This window comes from Poecilia reticulata, linkage group LG19 (genome assembly GCF_000633615.1).
Source record: "Poecilia reticulata strain Guanapo linkage group LG19, Guppy_female_1.0+MT, whole genome shotgun sequence".
NCBI classification, from domain to species: domain Eukaryota; kingdom Metazoa; phylum Chordata; class Actinopteri; order Cyprinodontiformes; family Poeciliidae; genus Poecilia; species Poecilia reticulata.
In genome coordinates this window covers 4441974-4447973 of record NC_024349.1, presented here as the reverse complement: position 1 = coordinate 4447973, position 6000 = coordinate 4441974, and the positions used below count along the sequence as shown (strand labels likewise).

Here is a 6000-nt window from a genome sequence, read left to right as displayed (position 1 = left end):
TTTTGAACAAAAGTTGCTGGAGGCATCTGAAAAGTCGTCAAATATCGCGACAAAGTTGATAAGTTGGCAACAGAGCTTCTTCTGTCGAGACCACACCCCTCCACTCATACCCACATTTGGCCACGCCCCTCAGCGTACCTTAGCTCCGCCCACTTTGGTGGAATTTTTCCAAAATTGTCAGAGGTCTAAGTTTTCACAGGGGAGTTAGTTACATTTAAACTGTATTTTCATGCACAAAATACCCTCCAATTAACATAACATCAAATAATTACATTTTCCCTTAATAAATGATGTTTCAAATCATCTTTTGAAAACTTCTGTTTGCATTTACTCAGGTTATCTTTGATAATAAGATATTTCTTATAATCTGAAACATTAAAAAACAAAAACAGAATAAAAGGGGTAAATACTTTTTCACAGCGCCGTATCAAAACATCCTTTTTCTGTTTTTATTTTGAATTCTTCCACACTTTTTACCTGTTAAAATGAAACCAGAAACGATCATGCCTTTTCTCTCCTGATTGTTGTTTTCTGTTTTTAATGTGTTAGCTTTGTTGTTGTTGTAGGAAAGCTAATTTTAAAAGGTTTCAGAGTTGACCTGCAAAAATGAATAACCCAAATTGTATGAAGTATACCTTTAAAGATCATGGTCACCTGCACAAAACGAATGTAACATTATGTGACCCAACCACATCTGTCATGGCTTTTGATCTTTCGGTGGGTGATTATTTTATTAATTTGTGATCCATGCATGGCACAATAACTATACAACTGGTTTCCATCAAAACCCCACTAAAAACCAACAATGTAATGTTGCCTATTATCATAATTAGGAGATATAAATGCTCTTATTTTTCCAAAATGAAACAACACTGTGGAAGTTGATTTGTATGATATGTTTGTCTGTTTCTGTTTCACATAACCAACATTTTATGAATTACTGAGGAAAAAGAGGGTCAGAAAAGTGAGCACCATCGTAGATAGAGTGACCTTAAAATTACCAAAATGTGCTTAAGTAGCGTTTAAAAATGTTCGGTGTTGCTGAGGTGTGTACAGCCTTCCCAGATAGCAACGTTAATGTTAACTACTGCCTTCCAAATAACCAACGATACCTCCAAAGCTTTAAAGGGGATATTTTAATTAGTGGAAACTGAAACAAGGCAGCGTGTCCATCTCTCTGTCGTCCTCCTGTCGAAAAGCGCTCAAACTTCCAGTCCTGCTTACGGTGTTGCTCATCCCGACAAACATTCCCGACAGTGTTACTCGCAGCGCCGCAGCAGTCGTCCTGAAACGACTCGCAGCTCGTTAAAAACACACCTGCAACACCTGCGCTGTAGAAATACCTGGCTGGAGCTGCAGCTGCTTCCCAAAGGTCAAAGGAGATGAAGACAGGTGTGCAGGTAGATACGTCATGTCACGGAGAAATGCATAATGTAGTTACACAACATTCTCAAAGCCCCTTCGGAAACATGTTTTTATTATTATTTAACCCTTTTGTTAATTGGATCTATTCCTTTCGCTGGTTATTCCTCGGGGGAATTCAGGGTTGGGTGATCATGGTTTGATGCCTTCATTCACTGATTCAATTTTTCAACACCTCCAGTTATAATTATTGTGTATAAAACCTGCTAAAGAGAAAGAACTGCTTACTTGAAGTAACTTAGGTCCTGATTTTATAACAGAATTATTGTACATACCATCTATTGTTTTTTTTATGGGGAATCATGTAACTTGAATGTGCTAGAGTTAGATTTGAAAAGCTGTTTTTGTTTGTTTTTAAATTTCTTTGGGAAAATATTCAGCTTACGTCAGAAATCAGAGCGGTACCGAATTTAATTTAGTTTTCTGGGAACTTCTACACTTAAAAATAAAAAAAAAATGTATGTTTCAGATTTTTTGATAGAAGTAGAGATGAATGATTCCAACAGAAAATGTAATTTAATATATAAGATTTTTCTTATCTATGCATAAAACTTGTGTTTGTAATCTTTATCAGATGTTTTTTTAATCTAAAAAAGTTAGGAAAATACCTGCTTGTTGTGTCTGTGGACTGAAAGTAATGAAAGTTCTTTGTTTTGATGCATTTAATATTTTTTTTCTGAAGGAAGAAATTGGCCGATTCAAATATTCCCTAGAAACTATGAGTGGTAAATAATAAGTTAACATTTAAAGGACAGAGAATAGGAGCGCATCAAACCCTGACCCCCTTTTTTGCGTCTATTGCTGTATGGTTTCTCAATGTTGTGATATTTAATTCTTTGTCAATGAAGCTAATGTGTGCTGCAGTATTTCCTAGTATACATCTCTGTTGATGGTCTTTTCTTAATTAGTTTTGTTTATCGGGGAGTGATGTCTCATTATTTCAATCTGTTATTGTAGCGTTTTATGTATACCCTGTTCCTTAGCCTAATATTATCAAGTATGTTATGAGAATGGATATTTTACTGGCTTTATAGAATGTTTTAAAATAAATATAATATTGACAATAAGAAAAAAAGGATTATTTAAACCTCCTAACACGTTGACTACATGCTACTAAGCGCTTGTGTTTTTCCATTAGAATATTGTGTGCTTCTCTTAATCATTTTTGTTGTAGAAAAAATGAGTGAATTTATATTAGGCTTTGAAAAACTAATGACACAATTGTAAATTTTACAGGAGGACTTTTATTAGACAAACGGCATCATCAGATAGAAGAGAATAGTAATTTTAATTGTCCTCCTTACTAACTGTAGGATGAGAAGGGGCTCGCGTTGTGGTGAACTATGTTCTAGCTTGTTATTCACTGTTACTTTTGATCATTTTTTTGGGTCTCAGAGGTGAATCGAGTTAATGAGAATTTGTAAGCTCACATATGCATATTGTATATGTGTAGAAATGTAATCACACTTTGTCTTGGATTTACATTAAACTGTTAAGTCACGGCAACAGTGTCCACTTTTTTATTCCATGGTGTGTTATCTTCAGGTAGCTCTGTGTCCAATTCAGTTCAGTCTGTTTCTATAGCAACAATTCACAACAAAAGTCGCCTCAAAGCACTTTACAGAAAGAAAAAAATATTCAAATTAGTTTAAAATGTTTTGCTTTGAGTCACTGACTTACAGCATTTACTCCTCCTGATGTAGCAACAGTGCAAAATCGCTTGGATTGTCGTTGACAGCCATCACTCATACTGAGCATGCATGTGGCGACAGTGGAGAGGAAAAACTCCCCTTTAGCAGGAAGAAACCTCCAGCAGAACCAGAACCTTGCCCAGTACAATCTGTTGCTTTCCAAGTTTTGAGAAAACGGAGCAGAGACACAAAAAGAAACTGATTTACTGATCCAGGAGAACTTTCTACACTCATGAAAAGTAAAATGTTAACATGAGAGAGAGAACAATTAGTTAATGGCAGCATTATCTCAACTGATGCGGCCCTCCAGGAACGTTTCACGGCTAAAAAGAGCGCCACACAAGAGAAACTGTAATGCTACCAGTTGAAATAACAGAAAAACAATGCAAGTTGGAGAGTAATAGAAGAAGAAAGTAAGGAAAAGTGGTCCATCGACAACTTCTTCCTACCCCTACACCTCAACCCAACTGGGAAAATGTTGCTGTTTTAACTATAAAACTTCATCAAAAAGGTAAGTTTTAAGCTTCGTCTTAAAATTAGACATGGCGTCTTCCTTCCTAATATGTTAAAAAATACAGGTGCAAGCATTGTTATGAAACTGCATGTGATAACTTTTTACAAAGGTGAATTAAACTATTTAGATAATATGAATACAAACCAATGTGTAGGTGGGAATGTATGTATCACCAGAATACATACATGATGGCAACATTTTCTAAACATAACAAAATAGAAAGCATTCAACCTAAAACGTTAGAAACCCGTACACCTTTCTTTTATTAAGGGAAAATCTGTCAGTTTTCAAGACCTACGCATATTGCATGAATAAATCACAAAAATGAACGATTACAATAAAATTATTTTGCATTCTTAATTGAAAAAGAAAACATGAACCCTGAGTGCTTTTAACTTGGTGACTTTGGATTCGGGTGCGAACAGTTTGAGCACTGGCCTACTGAAACTGCTACCACTAGGTGTCAGCATGCACCAAAATGTTAACTTGCAATAAATGACAATGACGTGATGGGGTTATGTTGATTATCTCCATTTCATTGAAAACTAACAAGTAGAAAAACCTTTCGGGCGCAAGTTCTACAGGCTTTGGAAAGCAAACCGCTCCTTGGATTATGGTATGACACTGCTTTCTGGAGCGACTCAGTTTAACGAAATAAACAGCAAAATAAATAATCATTCTTAATTTTTTTTTTAACCCACACTATTTGTAAACGTTGCGTTTTAATGTAGCTTCAATTTGAGATTGAATTCAAAGTTAAACATAAAGGAGTTTAAAGTTTAAATATATGACTGCATAAAAACTGGAGGACTCATTAAATGGCTCATAAGGAAGATAATCCAATTTAGCAGATAGAAAGCTGACACGAATATGTCTCCCATAGATGTTAATGCATCATTGCATGAAGTAACGTTGCCGTGGAAGCCGCAGACGCCAGTGCGGGAGGACCAACCTAATTTAAAAGACAAACCTGATCGATGTGAGAGTCAGCCAATCAGAATAGGGCTGGATTAGCAAGAGACGAATCAGAACTGCCAGGGGGCGGGGCTAAGCCAATCAGGACGCGAGGGGGTAACTGGTAACTGTGTCACATCACAAGGAGCTATCAGGTCCGGAGCAGCACGCTTTCCCCAAAATAACTTCAAAACAAGCAAGGTTCTCATGAAGCGCTTCATATAAACGATTTTATTCTTTCCAAGGATATTTTCTCCCCACCTTCACGTAAACTGTCCGAGTCGGAGCTCGCTTTTCATGGGTAAGTGCGCAGCTATGAGCTGGCTGAGAGGACAGTGCGCTCCCTCCGGGAAGAAAAAGGGGGATAACCGTTTTATCCGAGCTAGCTTTTGGAAACATCACCCGAGTGCGGATGCTATCCGGCGCTTTGTGTTTTTCAGCGGCACCCAAAAAGGGAATATTAGCTTTTTGTGGCTTCATGAGGAGCCACATGATGGCTAAGCTGAGGGTAACGGGACGGGGTAAGGACGGAGGCTGAAGTGTGTCTGGACGACAGAGCTAGCCGCTCTTGTTTCACCTCTGGTAGAGATGACTTAAAACCCTGGAAACTGTTTCAAAAACCTCTACATATATATTTAATTCCTCAAAAATGGGGAACACAATAGAACATGATGTTCAGGTAAAACAGATCTGTCCTCACCTAAACTTGCTACAGTGGGAAAATTAAAAAGTTCAAAAGAACTCCAACTGTGACAAACAATGCTGGAGGATGTTTGATTTTGTTTATCACAACACGGCAATGAGGGGAAAATTAAAGCCTCCAAATTTAATGTATTTATCAGGATTTTGTGTTATTCACCCATTTTTCTTTCCAAAATATCCCTACCTCAGATTGGATGGAGAGCACTTGTGAATATCAGTATCAAAGATTCACAATTTGTCTGGAGTTTGACTAGGCCATTTTACATAGATATGCTTTGATTCAAGCTATCCGTTTTAGCTTTGTCTGCTTACTTAGGCTGGTTGTCCTCCTGGAAGTGGATGATCTGTCCCACGTTGTCGTCCTACATGGAAGACAATGTCTTTTGCATGTTGTCTTCCATGTAGGCAGGAAGGAGTTCCAGTAGCAGCCTGTCTTTCCATGAATCTAAAGAGGCCTCTGACTGAAGCCTGTTGCTGTATGATTATTATGAGATGCTAACACTATGTTTCCACAATTTCCCTGAGGGTAAATCACAAAGGGATGAATAAAGTTTCTATCTGTCTGTGTGACTGACTAACAGCTCTTTATAGGAGCAGCAGAGACAATATTAACATGTCCATCAATTTTTCGTAAGCACTGCTAATCCGCTGACTTTGCTTTTGCCACTCCTTTAAATCTGTGCGCATTATGATGGATGGAGAGATGGGTTAAACTTC

General features: G+C 37.5%; 1 protein-coding gene across 2 annotated transcripts in view; it reads left to right on the top strand.

The window, feature by feature from the left end:
• The first annotated feature begins 4695 nt into the window (after positions 1-4695).
• Positions 4696-6000, top strand: part of si:ch211-1e14.1 (UPF0606 protein KIAA1549) — a 34763-nt gene continuing 33458 nt past the window's right edge. For both annotated transcript variants that reach the window (XM_008436536.2, XM_008436535.2), the window contains exon 1: positions 4696-4882. The gene's annotated coding sequence lies outside the window, so the exon portion shown is untranslated. The remainder of the gene's footprint in view (positions 4883-6000) is intronic.